The following is a 25,845-nucleotide window of genomic DNA, read 5'->3' on the forward strand; positions in this document are numbered from 1 at the left end:
ATGGTGGAGAAGAGATCCAATCTTCTGTATTTTCACAAAGCAGTGGCTGCCTCACAGTGGCAGAAACTCGGCAGAGACTGGCAGAGCTGCTGCCTCACAGCGTTGGAGACTCGAGTTTGATCCTGATTTTGGGTGCTGTTCCTATGGAATTTGCACTTTCTCCTGTGAATGCATGGGTTTCCTCTGGGTTCTCCAGTTTCCTCCCACATCCCAAATATATGTAGCTTTGTGGGTTAATTGGCTTCTATAAATTGTCCCCAGTGTGTAGGGAATTCCTCCCACACTGAGAAAGTGGGAAAACATATAATTGATGTGAACGGGTGATCGATAGTCGGCAAAGACTTGGTGAGCCAAAGTGTCTCTTTCCATGCCGTTTTACTAAACTAAACTCAGGTGACAGCCACATCAGGGATGCGTCCATGAAAATACTGCACACTGAGGACATGCTTGTCAGAACAATCTGGCCAAAGCAGCTGATAACATAGCGGATTCTATGGAAAGAAGAAAACAGTGACCTCTGCTTTTGAGACTGTATTCACTGATCGCCAGGGCTTGTTTATAGTCCATTACCAACATCATGGTCAGGTACAGCAAGCATTCGCACTCTGCTGCTGGGTACTTGGCATTAGCAATCTGGTGTGGGTCATGCTGGTGGGGAGCTTATATCAGTGGAGGTGGCAATGTTTGTGAAGGTATAGACAGAGGCAAAACAAGCCAATTTGCCCCTGTGCGGCCTCACACTGATCAAACTGGAGATCTGGCTTCCACCACCCAGAAAAAAACCGTGACGTTGTAAAGAAGGGTCAATATGCCACCAAGGAGTGATTTTGTTTCCACATTGAAAGGAGAGGTGCCTCGCTTGCGCAGACTGCTGTTTCACTGTGCAGTGGGATGTCTTATGGGAATAGACAGTGGAGACAGGATCATCTCACCATACACCTGGGGCAGGGGGATGCTCTATGTCCACAGCCACCTTTTCCAAATGAGCAGACATGCTGCACATCAGCAGATCACTCTCCTACTGGAGCAATGATGTGGCACATGGGGACTAACCTGCTCCTTGGCACCCACACGCTTCCTCCTCATGAGGAGAGTCCCGTTCAAATTGTGTATAGAGGAGACTCTGAGGTCGGCCCTGTTTTGTTCTAGCCTTCTCTATCTATCAGTCTGAAGAAGGGTTCCCACCTGAAACATCATCTGTTCCTTTTCTCCAGAGGTGCTGCCTGACCCACTGAATTAAGCCCCTGTCCCACTTACGTGTCCTTGGCACGCTAATCACGCGATCTCGCATCACGTTGAGGAGCGACGGTCCCGCCAAAGTCGCGCGCGTCATCATACAATACAATACAATACAATACAATACAATTTATTTGTCATTTGGACACCGTTGAGGTCCAACCGAAATGTCGTTTGTGCAGCCATACATTACAAAATGAAAAAGACACGAGACACAACACAATTTACACAAACATCCATCACATCGCTGTGATGGAAGGCAAAAAAAAAACTTATCTCTCCACTGCACTCCCTGCACAGCCGTCTGGTGCACATGACGTAATTTAAGGATAGACACAAAAGGCAGGAATAACTCAGCGGGACCGGCAGCATCTCTGGAGAGAAGCAATGGGTGATGTTTCAGGTCGAGACCCTGCTTCAGTCTGAAAGAAGGATCTTGACCTGAAACGTCATCCAATCCTTCTCTCCAGAGATGCTGCCGGTCCCACTGAGTTACTCCTGCATTTTGTGTCTATCTTCAATTTTCTTGACCCCGCTCTGGGAGTAAAAGTGGGGGCGGATCCGGATCCGGATCCGCAACGGCCGTGAGCCCCGGCTGAGTTCGCCTGCTGCTGTTGGAGGTGAGACGTTGCGTCGCGCCAGGGTCTTGGGCTTGTCCCACTTTGGCCGCCAGTTACGCGACATGCTGGTGGCGCGCGAAGATTTTGTTCGGTATAAAATCCTGCACAGCCGCGTGATACCACACACAACCCCATACCCCTCCACGCTTCTCAGTGGGACCGGCCCCGCGCGGCCACACGATGCCTGTGCGCCTCAACGCGACGACGCGGTCGCGTAATTTGCATGCCAAGGACATGTAAGTGGGACAGGGCCTTTACTCAACGTCCAATGATACTTTATTGTCACATGTATCTACAGTATGTACAGTGAAATTCTTTTTTTTGCATACAACCTAGTAAAATCATACAGAAGATCTCACATAGGCTGTACACAAAGAGTCGCTGAGATAATAACAAAGGGTTAAATCTAACAGTCTTCTCTTCTGCTCGCGGTGCCAAACCTGGCCCGTTGTCGCACGTGGCTGCAGGCAGACCCCCAGCCAGGTCCCCCCTACTACAGCATTTTGTGTCTTTCTTCGATATAAGCCAGCATCTGCAATTCCTTCCTGTAGAGAAAAGAGACAAAGCAGGGCCCAGCCATGGTGTTCAAGGCGTTTAAGCAAGCTCAGCTGTGGGCTTGCAAGTTGAGACAATGCAGGGGCTGCCTGAGCACCAGCAGTTTGAAGCAGTACTGTCTACTCAGTCTCCTGAGAGGCCACCTGGTGTGCAGATTCAGGAAATTTGTGTCCCTTTCATGATAGCACCATCTCGCTTCCCACTGCAGCCGCTCAAACAAGATACTCACCCGTGATCCACAGCTGGTCATCCCAGCCTATTTTTTTCCGATTGGCTCAGCCCAACATCCAGGGCACGAAGCGGTTGGATTGTGTGCATTCATTGAAGTACCTCAATTGCTGTTTCAGTTGTGAGCAATGGGAATAGATTCTAGGGCATGGAATCGCATGAAGATTATTGCATAGAAAATATACATTTCAGCCAAACAGCCCAATTGTTTTTGTTATTTGTAATTGTCTAAATCCCATGTATCGCCCCCCTGTATTCCTTTGACTGCATATGGATTTTCTTAAATTTTGACATGGTTTCTGCTTCAAGCACTGATGCTGGTACTGTATGAGTTAAATTGAGTCACATACATATACCATGCTTATGCCCTGTCCCAATTCTCCTTCAGTTTAATTGAATTTACATTGTCTCTTTCCATCTACACTCACCATTACCTGTTTAAAATCATCTGCATCCCAACAAAATGGCCTATTATTCTGTTATTTTCAGAGTGATTCAGGGAACTACCCATCAATTTGAAAACTATTGCTTTAAAACTGTAAAATACAATTTGAAACATGAAATGATGTATGGACATAAGAGACAAGGGTTGGCAGACATCCTCAGTGTTTGGGATTTCAGATATCCTTAATTATCCACTGAATGTTCCTCCTGCATTTGCTGCTTGCATTCCCAATTTTCTCAAAGTTACCTCTGTTGATCTCCAAAGTCAATCCAATTGGCCTACATGGCCTAAGCAGCAAGGCCCTGAATGCTGATGTAAATCTGGTCATGGATGATGGCCAGAACAAGCCCCGGCAACATCTCCTCAAGGAGTTTTTAACAGTGAGCAAAATCTCAACCCCACCTCTGTTGTCTGACAAAGCCCTCAACGTTTTTTCAATGTGACTGAATGTGTCCAAAATGGTCAAGAATGAACTGAATTATTTATGACCTCTAAAGAGTATTAAATATATTAAAACAAAATAAAACTAATCCATGAAAATGCTTTAAAACATTTTAAATTAATTGAAAACTTTAAACAGAACACAATTTTTTAAAAGAAAAGTTGTACATTATCTGATTCTGCCCTTCTCTCCTCACAGTCTTACATTTTCCATTAAATGAATGGGCTCATGGGACCTTGTGCAGGATGCAAAAACAAATTCACCAGTGTAAACGCTGGAGAATTTCATCAATTGCTGCTCTGATGCTGGACTCCACAGGGCAGAGTGGTGCAGCTGAGAAATGATCTATGGAGCTGGGCCAGCAAAAGCTCTTCTGGATTTGCTCATATGTTGTGAAATTTGCCAGCACTTATTCCAAGAAATGCTCCCACTTCTGTGCATAAACTGCCAGCAAAGTCCAACAGAATTTGGATTAATATTTTGATAGCATTTCAAAATGAGATTCATATTTTTGACAATATATAATGTAAGACTCAAAGGAACATATTTTTCTTCTCAATATCTAACCATTACGTAACAATGCAGAGGTCTGGCATGGTGGCACAGCAGTAAAGTTGCTGCCTCCCAGCACCAGAGATTCTGCCTAAGGATGCCTTATTATGACTGCATAAGTTTACTCCGGGTTCTCCAGTTGCCTCTCATACTCCAAGGAAGTGCAGGTTTGTAGGTTTATCGGCTTCTGTAAGTTGTCCCTAGTGTGTAGGATATAACCTGCATATGGATGGTCGCTAGTCAGCATGGACTCGATGGACCGAAGGGCCTGTTTCAACGTTGTATCTGTAAACTAAACTAAAGCTTAGATTTTGGCAGAGCAGGAGTTCTACTTGCAAACTAGATAAAATATGCCTATGAGTTTCAATTCATTACAAATTATGTTGACAATTGACCATGTATCAAGTACCTTCTCTGGGACTCCTCCACAAGTAATGGACAATCTTCCCACCTCTCACAGCCTGATATTTTTAATGATGGAAAACCATATGTGTTGTGCAAATTTCAAAAATTGCACCAGTACTAGGAGGAAGCTATCAGCTGCTTTATGACAAAAATCACCTTGTTTCGTGATGCAAAGGAAATTAAAAAAAAAAAAAAAATCTTAAAGTTTGCAAGTTTACATTAGTCATTTTTTTCCCGTTCATTATCATAAGGACGTGTTAATTCCATCTCTTGAGCAAAAATGTTCAGCATTTTGCCTGCTTCAATCAAAAAGGCAGTGCAATCCAGGCCCGTGCTCAAAAACTGCGCTGTCACCTGAAAAATAATGGGCAATGCAAATTAAATTATGGTTCATGAAAATTTGCAAAAAAAAGCAAATAGTGATTAAGTTCTTTGATAAAATAATGGAAAGAGTTAATGAGGGTAGTAGGGTTGATGTGTATATGGAATTTCAGAATGTGTCTGATAACATGAACATTAGCAAAAGGAAAGCCTATGGGACTAATTGCACAATGGCAGTGTGGATATAAAAAGAGTGAAGGCCACAAAGTAAGAATGGTGAATGGTTCCTCAGACAGAAATGAAATATCTACACCGAAGGTCAAATTTAGTTGGTGGAAAGAATAAGGAAAAGCAATATGAACTCTCTGAGAGCATGTCAGGACAAAGTCCTGGGGCATCAGCGCACAAATCTTTGGTGGCAGGACAGGTTGAAAAGGCTATTGAACAGCATTTTAGCTTTATTAATAGCAGAGTACAACAGCAGCAAGTAATGGTTATAAATCACCAGTATACCCCAGGTGGTGTTAAGTACAGGCATCGTTTTTTTACGAAAGATGTGAAGGACTAAGAGCGGGTGCAGAAGAAAGTAGCTTGAATATTAACTGTGATGAGGGGCTTCAGTCATTTGGAGAAATTTGAATCTTCCTTCTTAGAGCAGTAGATGGTATGATGTGATGATGAGCAAATCAAAATCATAAACATTTTAGATGGATTAATTGTAGAGATTCTGGTTGCACTGGGAAAAAATTTGGCCACCAAATGTATGTTCTGGAGTGGACTTCCAGAAAAGATGACGGAAACAGATTCAAGTATATCATTAAAATGTAAACCAGCTAAATACTAAATAGTTGGTGGCGCAGTGGTAGAGATGCTGCCTTACAGCGCTTGCAGCATCGGAGACCCGGGTTCAATCCCGAAGGAACGGGTGCTGTACGCACAGAGTTTGTACGTTCTCCCCATGACCGCGTGAATTTTTACCGAGATCTTCGGTTTCCTCCCACACTCCAATGACGTACAGATTTGTAGATTAATTGGCTTGGTATAAATGTAAATTGTCCCTAATGTGTGTAGGATAGTGTTAACATGCGGGGATCACTGGTCGGTGTGGACTCGGTGGGTCAAAGGGCTTGTTTCCACGCTGTTTCTCTAAACTAAACTAAACTAGACTGGAAACGATTTACATTACGGTGGCGAAAAAACAGGGAGTGGCATTAGTTGGACACCTCCATTAAGGAACTGACACAAACAAAATGGACTGAATATGGGTCCAAATCCAGGTCAAATAATGTCAGCCATGCTTCTGAGTTGCCAAAATACCTTTATTTTTACTAGCTACATTAATATTATATTATATACTAACATTAATATTTGAACACATGCTTGTTTCCGAATGATTAGAATAACATCTTTACTCTTTGCTCCACATTATTGAAAGCACTTCCATCTCTTGTCATAGTTTCAGGCTCAAGCAGACTGTTAACAATTTTTGCTATGTAGTGGATATTAAACCTTACACATGATCTACCACCAGCAACACTCCTATCCACCTCTGCAAAGTATATGTTTACCTCTCCAAACTAATGGTGCTTTTGTAAATTCCTTAACCAATAGTGTCCCAGTCCTGGACTTCTAAAAATGTTACATTTTTGATTGTGCGTTTGTCCCTCTGATCAACCTAATCCTTTCTGGCATTCACTAGCACCCTGTCTCCAAGGTGTTCAATTCAGAATTATTCTTTTCATTTATAAATGCCTCTGGGCTTTTCAGTGTGTGATCTTAATGATCTCCTTCAACTCTAAACCCTCACTTCAATGCTGTATTCTTCCATCTTTTGCTTTGTATGTATCTCATTTGCTACATGACATTTACCAGAGATTTAAGTTTGCTTTGCGTTCTTCTCCTTATTTTTAAAACTGCACGTTCATCTCTATTAACCTCTTCTATCTCGGTACGTGTTTTTGCTTGCAATTATTTGCAAAGTGCCAGGAGACATCAGTTAGTCCAAATATTATTTAAATGCATGATGCTATTGCTGAAAACAAGCACTTCAAGCTATCCAACAAATATTTCCTTTCTTATTTGATATTCTGTCAGTACTAATCATTTTTTTTCATTTTCAAGTGTTTTTTTATACTTGGAATGCGTTTGTGAAGCACAGAGTGATCCAGTTTTACATACCATATCTGGTAGGAGAACTAATCACATATTTAAATCTTTAAGTTGTGAAATTGAAATGTAAACCAAGCAAGTATTGTAAGTATATTGTGGTTTTCCATAATGGGTGACACACAGGTTGGTGTTGTTGTTTAAAGCTATAGCAGGATATAGCAAGAGGAAGAGGAATTTAATCCCCACAAATCCAAAGTGATATATTTTGGGAAGCCAAATAGGAGTAGGACATATACATAAATAATAGGACCCTAAGGATTATTGATGAACAGAAGGACATTGGGGTTCAAGTTCATAGTTACCTGAAAATGGTAACATAGAATAGTGGAGAAGGCATATGGCATAGAGTACTTGACATCATAGGTCAAGGCATAGAATGTAGAGGTTGGAACATTATGTTATAATTTTACAAGACACCAAGTAGAACACACCTGGAGCATTGTGTTCCATTCTGGCCACTATGCTATGGGAAGGATGTGTACACTGCATGGAGGGTTTACCAGGATGTTGAGTGGATTGAAAGACTTTAGGTATGGAGAGAGGTTGCATGGTCTACGTTTGTTTTTCCAGGTGTGAAGGAGACTGAGGGCCCATTTCTATCTCCATGACGATGACCCTGACTAAGACTATGATCTCTGCTGCACTTAACTTGATTTTGGTGATAAATCCATTTTCCATGTTCAATCAAAAACAAGATTTCAGAAGTTATTGTACAATTGTTGCTAATTGAGTAGATGTAACTATTAAGAACATAAATGCGCTGAAGATGTCAGTTATTTTCATGACCTCGCCCCAGGTAATATTTAAACTATGGTATGCTATGATCACTTTTCTTTGCAGGTTAATTTGGCTAAAGCATATGCTTGCAATTGGATTTATGTTGGTGAATACATCCCAGATGTACCATTGCACAAACTGGTAAGAAGGATGAGCTATAATGTAGCAGCTGCATTGGTGAAAAGATGTTGTTGATATGTGGCATCAATCAGCCACAAAGGCACTCAATTAGTTCTTCTTTGTAGAACCCAGGGGAGTTTAATTAATTTATTTGGTTAACTTGCAATCATTCAAATGTTGAACTCCTTCTACTTCAAAATGCCATGCCACATGGAACTGTTTTTAAACTACTTTTTTACGAGTATATTAGACTATTGAACATTGAACAGTACAGCACAGGTATAGGCCATTTGGCCCACAATGTTTGTGCTGAACATGATGCTGTTAAACTGATCTCATCTGCCTGTACATGATTCCTATCTCTCTATCCCCTCCCCTTCCATCTAAAAGCCTAACGACTCTTTTAACAGGACTCAAGGGCCTGAATTTTTAGGAGAGGTTGTGCAGGCTAGGAGTTTATTCCTTGGAGCGCAGGAGGCTGAGAGGTGATCTTATAGAGGTGTTTAAAATTATGAGGGGAATAGATAAGGTGAATGCACAGAGTCTTTTACAAGATTGGGAGAATCAAGAACCAAAGAGCATAGGTTTAAGGTGAGCAGGGAAAGGTTTAATAGGAACCTACGGGACAACTTGTGCACTCAAAGAATGGTGCGTAAATAGAACGAGTTACAGGAGGAGATAATTGAGGCAGGTACCATAACAGCATTTAAAGACACTTGGACAGGTACACGGATAAGAAAGGTTTAGAGGGATATGGACCTAACGTGGGCAAACAGGACTAGCTTTGATGGGGCATCTTGGTCGCCATAGACTTATTTTACTTGAGTTTTGTCCCCTTTAATTTTTTTTTTCACACCTTACCCTTCCATATCTCGATGTCTTCCTCTCCCCTGACTCTCAGTTGGAAGAAGGGTTTTAACCCGAAACATCACCCATTCCTTCTATCCAGAGATGCTGACTGTCCCACTGAGTTACTCCAGCATTTTGTGTCTTTACCCAATGCTGACCCTTATCTAATGGATACAGGTCAACTTGTACAATAGAAATGTAAGTTTCTTTATCAAAATCTTAACTTTGTGTTATTTTTAGGAAATTGGCTACTGCTGCACAGAATGGTTAATGGAATGTTACACTGGCACGTATTTCCATTCAGATGAAAAAAAAATCTTCTTGATTCACAACTGCTTGGGCTTTACATGAATTATGGCTGTTTCATAGTAATAAATGTGGAACAGGTTGACTGGAGAATAGAATGGAATCTTAAGTGATTTGCTAGTAAACGGTACTGTTCAGAGATAAAAGTGCACTGCATACAGTAAAATATTAAAAATATGCAAATGTTTATGTTTCTATCTTTACATGTATCGCGAGACTGCAATGGTAGACCGGCGCTCCTGCAACACATTCACACCTCCATCCCAATTTTAATGAGTCTAAAATTTTTGCTCAGATTGCTCCATAAAGCAATACTGCCAGGATGATGTGTTCCTTCCCCTGAGAGCAGCAGTGTGCCATGCCTGGCAGAAGGTGACATCCAGGCTTAACACTGCCCTCAGAACATGAGAATCATACAAGTCACCAGATGCTGCAATACTGATAATGAATATCATTATCAAACACTCGGTGTTTAGCTTGAACCTTGTGCAAGGATGCAATGACTGTGACCTGCAAGATCCCGTAAGGATGGTACCATTCTGGACAAAAATTCAAAGGGACTTTAAATGGAGGTGGCTGCATGTGCGGACAAAAAAAATACTGAAGCCTTTTCAAAAGTTCATAAATAATTCTAAAACAGCTCTAAATGTGACAGAAGTGATAACTGAGAACTGAAGCATGAAAAATTCAAACCGAGCTTGTGGGCAAGTGATAGAACAGCCTCACACTTTAATCATTATTTGATGACAGACAAAAGTCAACCTCGTACAGCATGAATGAGTGCAGGAAAGTTCAAATTCCAAAGCGAATTTCCCAGATAATGTCAATGCAACAGCCCTTGCAACATAAAGCATGAAGACTGTTGGGAGTGTCTGCGTGGTGTAAAAGCAAATGAATGAGAAGGTTTAAGGTGAGAGAGGCAAGATTTATTTGGAACCTGAGGTAAAACGTTGTCACTCAGAGTGTGGTGGGTATATAGAATGAGTTGCCAGAGGAGGTAGATTAGTTTAGTTTAGGGATACAATGCAGAAAGGCCCTTTGGCCTACCGAATCCATGCTGACCAGCGAATCCCGCACACTGACACTATCTAGGGACAATTTACAGTTTTACCAAGCCATTTAGCCTACAAACCTGTATGTCTTTAGAGTGCGGGAGGAAACAGCTCCTGGAGAAAATCCACGCAAGTCATGGGCAGATTGTATCCCCAGAGAAAACCCAAACAGGTCACTGAGAAAAAGTACAGACAGCACCCGTAGTCAGGATCGAACCCGGGTCTCTGGCGGTATAAGGCAGCAACTCTACCACGGCACCAATGTGCCTTGCTTAAGAACCTGATGGTTGCAGGAAATTAGCTGTTTTTGAAGCTGGTGGTGTGAGACTTCAGGCTTCTGTACTTCCCGCATAGCAGTGACATAGAGAAGAGGGCTTGTCCCGGATGGTGAAAAGCCTCGACAATAGATGCCGCCTCCATGAGACAATGCTTTCTGTGACGGGGAGAGATGGGCCCTCTCTAGATGTCAGCAGATCTATATCGGTGAGACCAAGCGGAGGTTGGGCGATCGCTTCGCCGAACACCTCCGCTCGGTCCGCAATAACCAAGCTGACCTCCCGGTGGCTCAGCACTTCAACTCCCCCTCCCACTCCGCCTCCGACCTCTCTGTCCTGGGTCTCCTCCATGGCCACAGCGAGCAGCACCGGAAATTGGAGGAACAGCACCTCATATTCCGTTTGGGGAGTCTGCACCCCGGGGGCATGAACATCGACTTCTCCCAATTCTGTTAGTCCTTGCTGTCTCCTCCCCTTCCTCAGCTCCCCTGCTGTCTCCTCCCACCCTCCAGCCTTCCGGGGTCCCCAACCCCCACCCCTGATCAGTCTGAAGAAGGGTTTCGGCCCGAAACGTTGCCTATTTCCTTCGCTCCATAGATGCTGCTGCACCCGCTGAGTTTCTCCAGCTTTTCTGTGTAACCTTCGATTCTCCAGCATCTCCAGTTCCCTCTTAAAAACAGAGTTGGGCCCATGATGGACTAGCTGAGGAGAACTGGGACAAAATATAGAAATATATTCAGGAGCCCATGGGTATTGAGGCAGGAAGTGGGTAAACGCTAGAAAATGTAAACTTGTCACAATATTGCCAGACTTAGGGAAATTATTGGAGTTAATAGAGCAATTGGAATGCGTTTGAGCTGCTCAAAAAGGGTCAGTGTGGTTTGTTTTCTGAAATAGTCACACGATGGTATGAATGAACCCATGAAGGTTTTTTTATTTGAACTTCCAGTGTCAATAGTTTATTAGACAAAATGAGATGACATTGGTGACACTAATATTGGGTGGTATTAAACAGACTCGGCAAATCAGTAGACAACCTTACCCTGAAACTCTGAAATCGTTCCTGTCAGTTGAAAATTCCATACATTTTTGTGAGGTGATATGGATCTAAGATTGGTTTATAGAATTTCAGTAGAGATTAGCCTTGATCTAATTAATGGCAGGAGCAGTACCAGGAGGGACTTAATATAAAAACTGAAAACATTAGAAATACTCAGCATGTATGGAAAGAGAAAACCAAAATAACAGCTTTGCCTTTCTTTGTTGAAATCAGGTCATTAAAATCATGTGGAATTAATCATTGTTACCATACACATACAACTGCTTTACTGATGTCGTTCAAGGAAGAAAGGTTTGAGAGTTCACAAGTTCATAAGTTACAGGAGCCATTCGGCCCATCAAGTTTACTCCGCCATTCAACCATGGCTGATCTATTTATCCCTTTCGACCCCATTCTCTTGCCTTCTCCCCATGACCCCTGACCCCAAAAATCTGTCAATCTCGACCTTAAAAATATCCATTGACGGTCTCCACAGCCTTCTGTAGCAATGAATTCACAGATTCACCATGCTCTGACTAAAGAACTTCCTCCTCATCATCTTTCTCACTTTTATTCTAATGCTATTGCTTCTGGTCCTGCATTTTCCCACATGTGGAAACATCCTCGCCACATCCACTCTATCCAGGCCTTTCACTATTCGGTAAGTTTCAATGAGGTCGCTCCTCATCCTTCTAAACCCCAACGAGTACAGGCCGAGTGCCGTCCAACGCTCATCATATGTTAACCCAATCATTCCTGGGATCATTCCTGTAAACCTCCTCTGGATCCTCCCCAATACCAGTACATCCTTCCTCAGATACAGGGCCTAAAACTGCTCCCAATACTCCAAATGCAGTGTGACCAGTGTCTTATAAAGCCTCAGCATTATATCCTTCTTTTTATATTATAGTCTTCTCGAAATAAATGTTAACACTGCATTTGCCTTCCTTGCCAGCGATTCAACTAGCAAATTAATTTTTGGGGAATCCTGTGAGCTGTAAGCTTCCTACTTATTGGTCCTCAGATAAACACAAAGTGCTGGAGTAACTTAGTGGGACTGGCACCTTCTCTCAAGAGAACGAATGGTTGACGTTTCGGGTAAGACCATTCTACAGACTGAGAGTCGGGGGGAGGGGGGCGGCGGAAGGGAATCGAGAGATAAAGACGGTGATGTAGAGAGATATAGAACAGATTAATGAAAGATACGCAAAAAAGTGATAAAGGAAAGAGGCCATTGTTAACTGTCTTCAGTTGAAACCAACACCTGCAGTTCCTTCCTACTTTCTACTTATAAGTCCTCTTGGAGCTAAGGCAGGTTTCTATTCCCGAGAACTCTTTGTAACCAAAACAGTTTGGAAATATGGCCGCAAACATACTAAGGTCTTATTTCCACACTGTTCAGCCACACCCCGCAGTCCCTCTGTAACTTGTAAATCATCCTGTTAGACTCCTGAATGCTCCTTCATGTATACAAAATTTGGCCATTCATAACCTGGGGAGGACGGCTATTTGTTTTGACCTACTTGTGATCCCGGGCCCACTGCAATGTTTTTGACATTTCACTGACCTCTGAATTCCTCTAGCAAATCATTCGGTTTTGGAGCAATAAATGTGTGCGTAGTCATCCACACCCATATCCCAGGAACAAATGAATAAAAATATACATTGAAGATCAAATATTATTGCAAACCTTGCCCCATTCTCAGCTTTCTGAGGTCCATATTTCAAGTAATTGGCATTCAAATGTAATCGCTTGCTGACACCCAGGACAGTCTTTAGGCTTCCTTTGGCAATTATTTAATACTCCTTGCATTTTAGGAAGGGAGCACATGTGTTGGCATTGGGTAACTGTCTTGCTATTCAGGAGGAGAGGAGCTGAACATACTGTCCATGTTCAGATTGCTTCAGTTGGCTGATTCATGTGCTAGCACATTAAGCTGTCTTGTGATAGTTCTAGCTCAGTGTGAACTATCATTGGAAGCAATGCAGATAGGAAGTAATTAGGAAGATAACAGCATATTGGCCTTACTGCTGTGGAATTGTAATTAAAAAGAAAACGGACTAATATACAGTAAACCCATCGCAATAATGGATCTACATGGAGCGGATTTTTGTTGTAGCGGAATAATGGGCCTGTCCCACTTAGACGACTGCAGGAGACTATGCAGTCGCCACATGGTCGCCACATGTACGCGGGTGGTTGCTGGGAAGTCGTCTTCATGGTCGTGGGGAATTCCCGCATTCTGGGAACTAGTCGCGGCTTCATTATGGTCACTGCAGATTTTTCAGAACGAAGCTGCCATGGAGAGCAGTGAGAATTCTCGAGCCGTAGGTGGGTCGCCAGGAGGTGCTAGTGGGTTTCCAGGAGATCGAAGGTTCTCGTAGGTTTTCGTAGGTTGTAGCCGATGCTGATCGGTGAATTTCATTGGCTCATTGGGAAAAAGATGTAAGCAGTAATTTTCAGAACTAAGGATAACTGACTGGTAATGTTAATGTCATGTTAATGTTCACATCCGTGCATCTCTGGCTTCTTAAAAGTTGGCTCCACTCCTTCTCCCTCTCTCCCCCTTCTCCCCCCTCTCTTTTAAAGGAATTACCGTACACTGTGCTTTAGCCGTCTTAATTACGGCGCCAACCTTCCTGTTCACCCCCAGATCCTGTTGTACTACCTCTTTTCCCAACTTGACACCATTTAGATAATAATCTGCCTTCCTGTTTTTGCTACCGAAGTGGATTTATCCACATTAAACTGCATCTGCCATGCATTTGCCATGCACCTGCCCACTCACCCAACCTGTCCAAGTTACCCTGCATTCTTATAGCATCCTCCTCACAGTTCACACTGCCACCCAGCTTTGTGCCATCTGCAAATTTGCTAATGCTACTTTGAATCCATGGTTTTGGCCCACTTATTTAAATAAGAATATACGAGTACTGGAGGCAGTCCAGAAGAAATTAATTAGGTTTAAGTCCTGTGAATGGAGGGTTGACATTTCCTGAATGTCTAAAATGCTAGACCTATATTCTTTGGACATAGGAATATGAAAAGCAACGTCACTAATTCCTTTTCTCCAGAGATGCTGCCTAACCCGCTGAGTTACTCTAGCATTTTGTGTCTGTCTTCTGACCTATCACTTGCCAGGTTTTGTCTTGCCTCTCCACGCTTCCAGCTTCTCATCATCCCTCCATAATAAGAGTGAAGAAGGGTCCTTATCTGAAACGTCATCTATCCATGTTCTGCAGACATGGTGAATTGCTGCTTGATCTGCTGAACTACTCCAGCACTTTGTGTCTTTTTTGGTAAACTGGCAGCTGCTATGATTCTCCGCATCCTTGATTCCTTGATTCTCCACATCTTGAGGGGCCATGGCAAGATAGACATTAGGTTCTTTTGACCAGCAGTAGTTTCAAATGAGGTAATATAGATACAAGATAAGGGGCTGGTTATTTAAAACAGAGGGTAAATAAGAATTTCTTCTCAAGGTGGGTGGTAATCTGTGGAATTCATGAAGATGGTAGATCACTGGATGTGTTTGAATCGAGATGTGGGCATCACCGTGGTGCAGCTGGCAGTGCCGCTGCCTCATAGTGCCAGAGACTTGGGTTTGCTGCTGACTGTGCGCACATTCTCCCTCTGACTGTGTGGGTTTCGTCCAGGTGCTCCGGTTTCCTCCCACATCCCAAAGAAGCACGGGTTTGTAGGTTGATTGGCTTCTGTAAATTGTTCCCAGTGTGAAAACTGTGAAAATGGGGTAATATGAATGGATGATCGATAGTCGGTGTGGACTTGGTGGGCCTAAGGGCCTGTTTCCATGCTGTGTCTTTAAAGGGAAGTTTTTTTGCTGGGAAAAAATGGAAACTTGACATGCCGAACTGGCACAGAAGAGGAGTGGCAGACAATAGACAATACACAATAGACAATAGGTGCAGGAGTAGGCCATTCGAACCTTGAAGCCAGCACTGCCATTCAATATGATCATGGCTGATCATCCTCAATCAGTACCCCGTTCCTGCCTTCTCTTCATGTCCCTTAATTCCGCTATCTCTAAGAGCTCTATCACACTCTCTCTTGAAAGCATCCAGAGAACCAGCCTCCAGATGCTTTCAAGAATCAGATACTTTCCAGATCAGCAGGTAGGCGTGAGAGCCACATGACTTTGTCCGACAATGATTTACTTGCTCAGGCACAGATGATAACTAAGGTAGCAATCTGGATGCAACAGCTAGGATATTCCTAGCCAATCCAGAACACACCAGGGGGTGCATACTGGAATATTCTGCATACCTTGCATATGCTATTTTCTCATCATTAATTTCAATTGTGTGAAAATCAAAAACTAACGACGTAGAATTGCCGTCTATGCTCCTCCATTTATTCCAATAAAATATAACGCCGAGCAAGAAAACTGAAATATTTTGTTGAGCAGCTTTTATCAGTGCCATGTGAGAATCCTGACATTTGCAAATATGATGGGTTAGATAATATTAACAAGATTCATGAACAATCACATCAGAATATAAATGCATTTAGGAAATAAGTAATAAGTGAAAAATTGACATACCTGTATAAGACACTCAGAGGATGAATCTTTTAATGGAATATAAGGCCGTTGAGAGCATGTTGCATCATTGGATGTGTTATATTTTAGACAGAGCATTAAACGGAGCTCTCAGCTGCTTTCTCAGCTGGATGTAATATATCTCATGACACGACTCAAGGACAGGGATGAGATACTGTAAATATCAACAGTTTACTCTTGTGCTAGTGATGTATTACTCGCAGATCTTCATATACATAACCGCACCAGTGTGTGGAGTCCACTATGCCTCACATGTATTGCCTTGCTCACAGCTATACACAGTGTTCTTGGTCTTTAAAGGGAATTACACAATATTCTTAAAGTGGAAACTATAAAATAGTATGGTAATAAGAAAACAACAACACTGCAGAACTGGCACCGGATCTAGATATATTGTTAGTCAATCCAAATTTTAAAAACGTAGATTGCTTAATCATTATCCCATTGGTGTTTGTGGGATTTTGACAGGTTGCTATATTCTACAATTGACAATTTACCCCTATTCCGAGTAGCCCACTGCCTCCACACACTTCTGAATTATTTTATTAAGCTCGCCACATCAAGGACTGTGAGAGGCATAATATAGATAATTTTATCACCACCTTCCATAAATCCCTTAACTATGGGCCAACCCACATAGGGTGTATATATTTAAGATAATATTTTAAGATATATTTTAACACAACAGATAATCCTCTGACATTTTCGCCACCTCTAATGGGATCCCACCACTGGCCACATCTTCCCATCTCCTCCCCTTTCGGCTTTCCGCAGAGACTGCTCCCTCCGTAACTCCCTGGTCAATTTGTCCCTTCCCACCCAAACCACCCCCTCCCCTGGTACTTTTCCTTGCAACCGCAGGAAATGCTATTCTTGTTGCTTTACCTCCCCCCCATCCCCCCTCCCCCCCCCGACTTAATCCAAGGACCCAAGCCATCTTCCCAGGTGAGGCAGAGGTTCACCTGCACCTCCTCCAACCTCATCTATTGCATCCGCTGCTCTAGGTGTCAACTGCTATACATCGGTGAGACCAAGCGCAGGCTTGGCGATCGCTCCGCCCAACACCTCCACACAGTTCGCATTAACCAACCCAATCTTCCGGTGGCTCAGCACTTCAACTCCCCCTCCGAATCTGACCTTTCTGTCCTGGGCCTCCTCCATGGCCAGAGTGTCCCACCGCAAATTGGAGGAGCAGCACCTCATATTTCGCTTGGGTAGTTTACACCCCAGCAGTATGAACATTGACTTCTCCAATTTCAGGTAGGCCTTGCTTTCTCCCTCCTTCCCCTCCCTTTCCCAGCTCTCCCACAGCCCTCTGTCTCCACCTCTTCCTTTCTTCTTCCCGCGCCCACCATCCCCACATCAGCCTGATGAAGGGTCTTGACCCGAAACATCACCTATTCCTTCGCTTCATAGCTGCTGCCTCGCCCGCTGAGTTTCTCCAGCATTTTTGTCTAACTAGGAGTGTATATATGTTGATTGAGTCAATAAATGAATGTACATTGTCCCATATATCCATGTATTTTCTGGTCCAAAGGTTTAGAGTAATTTAGCTACCTTTGATCAAAAAAATGACCCTTTATTTATCAATTCATGGTGACAGGAGTAATGTAATTGGTTTGGTTGGATCATGATGACTTTTGGAAATCAAATGTTATCTTATTGTCCAACAGGGGAGAAAATATTTTAAAAAAATACAACGCTGTATGATACCAAAACTGATGCAGAAGTGAGATGCAGACATGCTGTAATTGTTATATGGTTATGGTTATATGGTTATATAGGGCTAAAGCAGCCGTAACTGATTATTTTAAGCAAACTACAATAGATAAGTCAGTTATAAATCAATTGGCTGTAAAATATAAATAAACCTGTATATACTTATTGCACATAGTACCATTGACATTCAGCCAGCTATAATATTACCTGATCTCACCACCAGTCACATCTTCCCATCTCCACCCTTTTCCACTTTCTGCAGAGACTATTCCCTCTGCAACTCCTCATGCAAACCATACCCTCCCTGGATACTTTCACTTGAAAAGAAAGAAGCTGCATCAACTATCCTTATACCTCCTCCCTTGCCTCCATCAAGAGACCCCAGCAGTCCTTCAAGGTGAGACAGAGATTTGCCTGCACCTTCTCTAACCTCTAATGTATCTGGTGTTCCTGATGTGGCCTTCTTTACATCCATGAGACCAAGTGCAAACATGACCATTTCACTGAACACTTGCATCTGCCAAGGTCTCAATCACCTGGTTCTTAACCATTTTAACTCCCCTTCCCATTCACATACTCACCTTTCTGCCCTGAGCCTCTTCCATTGCCAGAGTGAGGCTGCACAGAAATTGGAGGAACAGCACCTCTTATTCCACTAGGGTAATTTACAGCCCAACGGTATAAACATTGAAGATAGACACAAAAAGCTGGAGTAACTCAGCAGGGTAGGCAGCATCAATGGAGAGAAGGAATGGGTGATGTTTCGGGTCGAGACCCTTCTTCAGACATTGAATTCTCCAATTTTAGGTAACATCTAACAACCCCCCCGCCCATCCTCTTTTCTCCTCCACAACCTTTTTCCTACTCCCCCCACCCCCCCTATCCTCCCCTGTACCCCACCTGGAGTCACACCTATTTCTCCCCTCCCCCTGAACTCCTTCCTGTGTCTTCACAATTTGTAACCTTTCAATCCTTTTGTCTCACACTGTATTTTCATCTCTGACCTTTGTCCAATCACCTGCCTCACAAAAATTCCTCTCGCCCCACCGCTCTTCTCGCTTTCTTCCCCTCCCCTCTACAATTAGTGTAAAGACCCGAAATGTCAGCTATCCATGTTCTGCAGAGATGCTGCCTGAATTGCTGAGTTATTCCAGCATTTTGTAAACCAGCATCTGCAGTTCCTTGTTTCTACATAATATTACTGTCAGAGTCCATGTAATGAAATTGCAGATCTTGAAGGATATGTGTATAAATATCCTCTTCTCAATCTCTGGACATTAGATGAGTTTCAGAATAAATCAGTACACGAACTAACTGACTGTCATGCAGCAGCTGTCAAAACTATACGTGTCTTTAACAAACCAAATAAATGTCAAGTGAAAACTGTATGCTGGCAAACATCCAGTTGAACCAAGTTTGTTCTAACTGCATATGTTAACATTTTGGAAATAACTCCTTGATAATTATAGACACAAATTGTTGGAGTAACTCGACGGGTCAGGCAGCATCTCTGGAGGATATGAATAGGCGATGTTTTGGGTCATGGAAACAGGCCCTTCGGCCCAACTTTGGCCAGGACCATTCTTTTGACATAGTAGTAAGGCGGAGAAAGCTGGCAGAGAAGCCTGGCAAGTGATAGTGGATACAGATTAGGGGCTGTGGGGAGAGGAGGTGTGGGGGGGAGGTTGGAGTTGATCGCCAAATGGTTGGACAAAGGCCACACAGGAAAAGTCAACAGGTTGTGAGATAAGGAGTGGAGGTGTGAAAGATGAAGCCAAAGGAAGCAGTATGATGGAAGGGGGCCTGAGGGCAAGGGGAAGTGGGCAGAATTGTGAGAGAAATGGGTGTGCATTTAATTGGGGCACAGGGAGGAGAGGAGTTAAAAAGGGAAGGTGGGGGTGAAGGTTTGTTGGTAGGTTTTCTAAACTTGGAGAATCTAAAGTTTGGATGTGAGCTACATAAGCAGAATATGAGGTGTTTTTCCTCTAGTTTGCATGTGGCCTCACACTGGCAATGGAGGTGGCCTAGGTCAGAAAGTCAGTATGGGAATGGGAAGGTGAGTTAACATGATCAGCAACCGAGAAATCCAGCAGGCCTTTGCGGACCGAGCACAAGTGTTTGGCAAAACAGTCGCCGAGTCTATTCTTGGTTTCAGCAATATAAAGGAGGCTACATCAGAGTACCAATTTGTAGTATATGAATGTAAGAGTAGGTGCATGTGAACCTCTGTCTCATCTAGAAGAGCTGCTGGTTTCCTGAATGTGAGGGGCTATGTTTTGCCAGACGTGTTTTGGTCCTTAAGGGCCTGTCCTACTTGGGCGTCATTTGCGCGTCATTTACGCTACATCGTTAACGCGTCACGATGCACGACGTACGCATCGTGACGCGCACCTGATGCATGCATGGTGCGCATTACGTGCGCATGGTGCGTGGTGACGTAGGCAGTGATGCGCGGTCGCTCACGGCGCCCCAGGATTTTGAGATGTACAAAATCTTTGCACGCCATCTGCGCCCAAGTGGGACAGGCCCTTTACCTTTTAAAGAGTTGCAACTGTAGTGCAATTCTTGTCGACTTCCTGCAGCACTAAATTCTATAGACCTTTTGTGTGGCTGTGCACATTTCTTGTTATTTTTACTTGTTTTTGTAAACTTTTCATCCTGAATATCTGTAAAACCTCAAGCTGGTGTCTGGCCCTTCACCTCAGTAGTTTTGTAGCCTTATGTTTGTTTCAGCCTCGATGACAATGACCATAGAATGTTATTCCATATCCAAATTAATGGTAATCATGTAAATTCTCCAAGGCAAATATATGTCAATGATTAATTTTACTTACCTTATTGTAGGAGAGTGGAAGCATTCCTGGCTTGATATTCACACTGGAGCTTACATCTGGCCACAGCCGTCTTTGGCCAATTGCCCAACTCTTTCCCACCCACCTCCATTTCCTAAGCACTCCGTTACCCTCTTAAGACTTCGAGGCAGCAATTGAGTTAGTAGATCACCATGACTACAGGTAGTGCTGCTCTAATGCAATATTGCATTCTGTAGAAACCTTGCCTAATTGGAAATCAAGTTATAAAAACAATTGTCAATGGGGCAAAGGTGAGTAGGGGCTGGAGAGATTCAGACTTACAATGACAAAGTTATTTTTCAAGTCGAATTTTCAAGATAAATGTCTTTTTGTCAGATAAGTTTATTTTTGTTACTGCAAACTAAAATACTAAAGGTTGTACAAGAGTGGTTCAAAAGTGTCATTGCACAAGTGTCAATAGAAGCAAATGCTTGTCAATTTCAAAGGCTACCCACAGTGAAATTGACAGACTGTAATCTTAAAAGACAATGGTTTCTAATTACTAAACTGAGGTTACATGGAAACAGGTTTTTCCATAGACTTCATTTTAACCATGGCAGCTTTTTTTCTGCTTGTCAATTTCCAAACTAACTTTGAAGTGGTTCTCTAGTTGCTGATAGAACTCCTGTTATAAACAGTTCGGTCTTTGTAATGCAGATAGTGTTCCTGAATACACCAATTGCATTATATCCAAATAGACTTATGGAAACATGAGTTATAGCAGAACTACCTATACTTGACTATCGTGGACAATCATCACCTGCCTAAGTAGCGAGCAAATTAGCTTTCCACAACCCTATGTGCAATGTCTGTTGCACTAAGATCATGTCCCAGTTTTGGTCTTGCCTAATTTCTAGACTATCTTGCCTTTTGTGATCAACCCCAAGGCTAAAAATTAATTTATCTTCATGATGATATATGAGCAGCAAAGTAATTACGTGAATGACAGTGTTCTGACCTTCAGTACATCTATTGAAGGGATTGGATTGCTTCTAAAAGGGAGTACTTAATTGGTTGCATTCTTGAAGGTGACCCCTTTGGTCGAAATGACAAATTGAACCCCAATCCCTGTCCTGTTGAATGTAAAAGATCTGGTTGGCCTTTATCTGCAGAGCACAAAAGTAGATTAACTAATTGATTTTTTATCACATTTGCTATTTGTTGGATTTTATGGACAAAAAAATGGCTGCAGTATTTACCTGGACAATAGTGAGCCGTCATTAAAAGTAGTGAAGTGAAGTGTTATCAGACATCCTGAGGGCATCCATTTATAAATGCAAGTTTTTTTCTTCTTTCATCTGATAAGATACCAAAAAAATATGGAAAGCTTGAATGTGAGTTATACGTGCGTCCATTGATGCAGAACATAACAAAGAACTGGTTCCGTTTTTTATACAAGGACTCGCCTGTGAAAGATGTGGTTAGTGAGGTCTGGAATGGTAGGCTGGATCACATTGAATCTATTCTGAACTGAGACACCACACTAACCGCACAGCCATATTTACTTGTTACACATGTTCACACAAAGGGTGGTGGGTGCATGGAACAAGCTGCCAGAGGGAGGTAGTTGAGGCAGCGACTATTGCAACGTTTAAGAAACAATTAGACAAGTACATGGATAGGACAGGTTTAGAGGGATATGAGCTAAACACAGGCAGGTTGGACTAGTGTAGATGGGACATGAATGGGTGGTGAATCTGTGGAATTCTGCCACAGAAGGCTGTAGAGCCCCCGGCTGTAGAGGCCAAGTCAGTGGATATTTTTAAGGCAGAAATAGATAGATTTTTGATTAGTACAGGTGTCAGAGGTTATGCCTACAACATCCTGAAGCTGTGGTCTCTGGTAGAAAAGCGCCGATTCGGGACTTACCGTCCCAAGTCAAGTCAAGTCAAGTCAAGTTTATTTGTCACATACACATACGAGATGTGCAGTGAAATGAAAGTGGCAAAGCTTGCGGACTTTTGTGCAAAAGACAAACAACCAAACAACCAAACAAATTATAAACACAATCATAACACACATATTCTTTTACATAATAAATAATGGAAGGAAAAACGTTCAGTAGAGTTAGTCCCTGGTGAGATAGGCGTTTACAGTCCGAATGGCCTCTGGGAAGAAACTCCTTCTCAACCTCTCCGTTCTCACCGCATGGCAACGGAGGAGTTTGCCTGACCGTAGCAGCTGGAACAGTCCGTTGCAGGGGTGGAAGGGGTCTCCCATGATTTTATTTGACTCTGGAGTTGCACCTCCTGATGTATAGTTCCTGCAGGGGGGCGAGTGAAGTTCCCATAGTGCGTTCGGCCGAACGCACTACTCTCTGCAGAGTCTTCTTGTCCTTGGCAGAGCAATTCCCAAACCAGATGGTAATATTTCCGGACAAGATGCTTTCCACCGCCGCTGCGTAGAAGCACTGGAGGATCCTCGAAGACACTCTGAATTTCCTCAATTGCCTGAGGTGGTAAAGGCGCTGCCTTGCCTTACTCACGAGTGCTGAGGCGTGTGATGCCCATGTCATATCCTCGGAGATGTGGACTCCCAGATATTTAAAACAGTTCACCCTATCCACAGGATCCCCATTTATCCTCAATGGAGTGTACGTCCTCGGATGTTGTGCCCTCCTAAAGTCCATGATCAGCTCCTTTGTTTTTTTGATGTTCAAGAGGAGGCTGTTATCCTGGCACCAGAGTGCTAGATCAGCCACCTCCTCCCGGTAGGCCTTCTCGTCGTTGTCTGAGATCAGGCCCACCACCACAGTGTCATCAGCAAACTTAATTATTGAGTTGGAGCTGAACCTAGCCACACAGTCATGTGTGTACAGGGAGTACAATAGGGGGCTGAGGACGCAACCCTGGGGCGATCCTGTGCTCAGGTTGAGGGACTTCGATGTATTACCTCCCATCTTGACTACCTGGGGCTGGCGGTGAGAAAGTCCAGGACCTAGGCACACAGGGAGGTGTTGAGCCCCAATTCTATTAGCTTCCCGGCCAGTCTGGTGAGGATAATCGTCAATAAAAGCCCGACGAGAGGGCTGTACATCCGGCCGCCTGCAGCAGCGACTGCGGAGGTTTATCGCCCCGACCACGGAGGAACAATGGAGGAGGACTGACTGTACTTTGTGCCTTCCACCACAGTGAAGAATACTGTGGTGGATGTTTGTGTTAAATTATATTGTGTATTGTGCGTTCTTTTTTAATTGTACCGCTGCTGGCAAATTCATTTCACTGCACTTTATTGTGTATGTGATGAATAAAAACTGATTGATTGATTGATAGATTGATGGGGAGAAGGCAGGTGAATGGGGTGAGGAGGGTGAGATTGATCAGTCATGATTGAATGGCGGAGTAGACTTGATGGGTCAAATGGCCTAATTCTACTCCTATCCCTTATGTTATGACATGCTAGTCGGCGTGGGAAAGTTGGGACAAAAGGGCTGTTTGCAGGCTGCATGACTCTATCACTCACTGAATCCATTGCACCAGAGGTCTCCATCCTATGGCCCTTCCTCTTGGTGGAATGGGCCAATGGCAGTGATCCAGCATCATTCAGTGGAGCCTGAACCCTGCCCCAGGCTCCAACACCCTGCATTTCCCTTATGGCCTTTGATTACTTGTTGATAGCTTGTTGCTATCAAAGGTATTTTCATTATTTGTAGAACTCACATTTGGGGATACCATAATTGGGTTTAAATAATCAAAATATGAAAAATTGAATTTGGTTAAAAATGTTTTAAACTTAATTAACTACGTGTAAATGCGAACTACAGTATGTAAATGTGAAAGAAAAAAAAACTTCTCCCAGACTTACCTTTTGAATGAAGATTGGCTAATAACCGGACATGTTGCTTGAATACACATTCTATCCAGATCTAGGTCTTTCCCTGGACAGCAGCAAGTCCAGAGATGCAGTGATGGGTCTGTCAACCACTGGCCTAGGCATGACTTGTTATTCCAGCCCCCCTTTGCAGTATATTGTAAGGACAAACAGGTAATACCCACATCAGAGCTCAATTCACCACTGTTTGCCCTGGTCTTTATAGGTGCTTTTTTTATTGCTTTAGCAGGAAATAAACAAAATAACATTGCACTTCCATGTAGCATTCATCAAGATATGGGCACCTCCCATTCCAAATTCCCTCTGAATTCAGGTTAGGAATCATTAAAGGTCAAATTTCTCTTGATCAATTATCACATTTGATGAGCATTGGACGGCACTCGGAGGGACCTAAATGAAACATACCAAATATTGAAAGGCCTGGATAGAGTAAATGCGGAGAGGGTGTTTCTACTAGTGGGAAATTCTAGGACCAGAGGGCATAGCCTCAGGAATAAATGGGCGTACCTTTAGAAAGGAGATGAGAATTTTTTTTAGTCAGAGGGTGGTGAATCTGTGGATTTCATTACCACAGACGGATGTGATGGCCACGTCATTGATAATTTTTAAGGTGGAGATTGACAGTTTCTTGATTAGTAAGGGTGTCAGGGATTATGGGGAGAAGGCAAGGGAATGGAATTGAGAGGGAAAGATAGATCAGCCATGATTGAATGACGGAGTAGACTTGATGGTCCGAATGGCCTAATTCTGCTCCTATGACATGAACATCACAACCTTGGATGATAATCAGCTGATTCCCCAGACAGTGGCAGTTCATGGCTTTTGAAAGTCTTGCTAAGCTACAATTTATTTACGTGGAAAGCATGTCCCCCACTTTTTTCCCCATCCAGAGTGTCCTGTTTCCTCTACCACCTGCATACCCATCACCTGCCTGTGACTCTGCCACACTTTGTTGCACCATCCTGCTGTAATATAGTAGCTTATTTAATATAAATGGGGTCAAACATTGCTGCTGAGGAACTGGATGTGAATTGGCAGAGAGAACTCTCATTCCCTATGTCATAAAGTTCAAATTTCATTTCAGGGGTAAGGCTGAAAGATAGACAAAATATGACAGTGCTGTTCTGATTTGCTGCAGAGGGTTTTACATGAAAGGTATTACAGAAGTGTTAGTTCAATTTTCTGTTCAGCAATCTATTTTCATGCAAACCAGGTAGATTTGGTGGATTGGGAATCATTATCTATGCTCGCAGTTGCTCAAATCTATCGAACAGCGACACAGCCAGATTGAATGTGTAGCATTGGCAGTTATATGGCTGTGTAATAATTCCAGCCATGTATCTAGCATTGACAATTATAGTGTTTACAGATCTTAATCCTATGAACCACATTTAAGTATATTGCTGAATCTGAAGGTCCATTTTTATGACACGATCATTAACTGTTACCTTGGACCCTGTAAATCTGAAGAC

At 43.0% G+C, this 25,845-nt stretch overlaps 1 protein-coding gene across 1 annotated transcript in view; it reads left to right on the forward strand.

Annotated features, from left to right (window-relative positions):
• Window positions 1-25,845, forward strand: part of ppargc1a (peroxisome proliferator-activated receptor gamma, coactivator 1 alpha) — a 569,866-nt gene that overhangs the window by 401,261 nt on the left and 142,760 nt on the right. The window lies entirely within an intron of this gene.

Source organism: Leucoraja erinacea, chromosome 1 (assembly GCF_028641065.1).
Source record: "Leucoraja erinacea ecotype New England chromosome 1, Leri_hhj_1, whole genome shotgun sequence".
Classification (NCBI taxonomy): Eukaryota; Metazoa; Chordata; class Chondrichthyes; order Rajiformes; family Rajidae; genus Leucoraja; species Leucoraja erinaceus.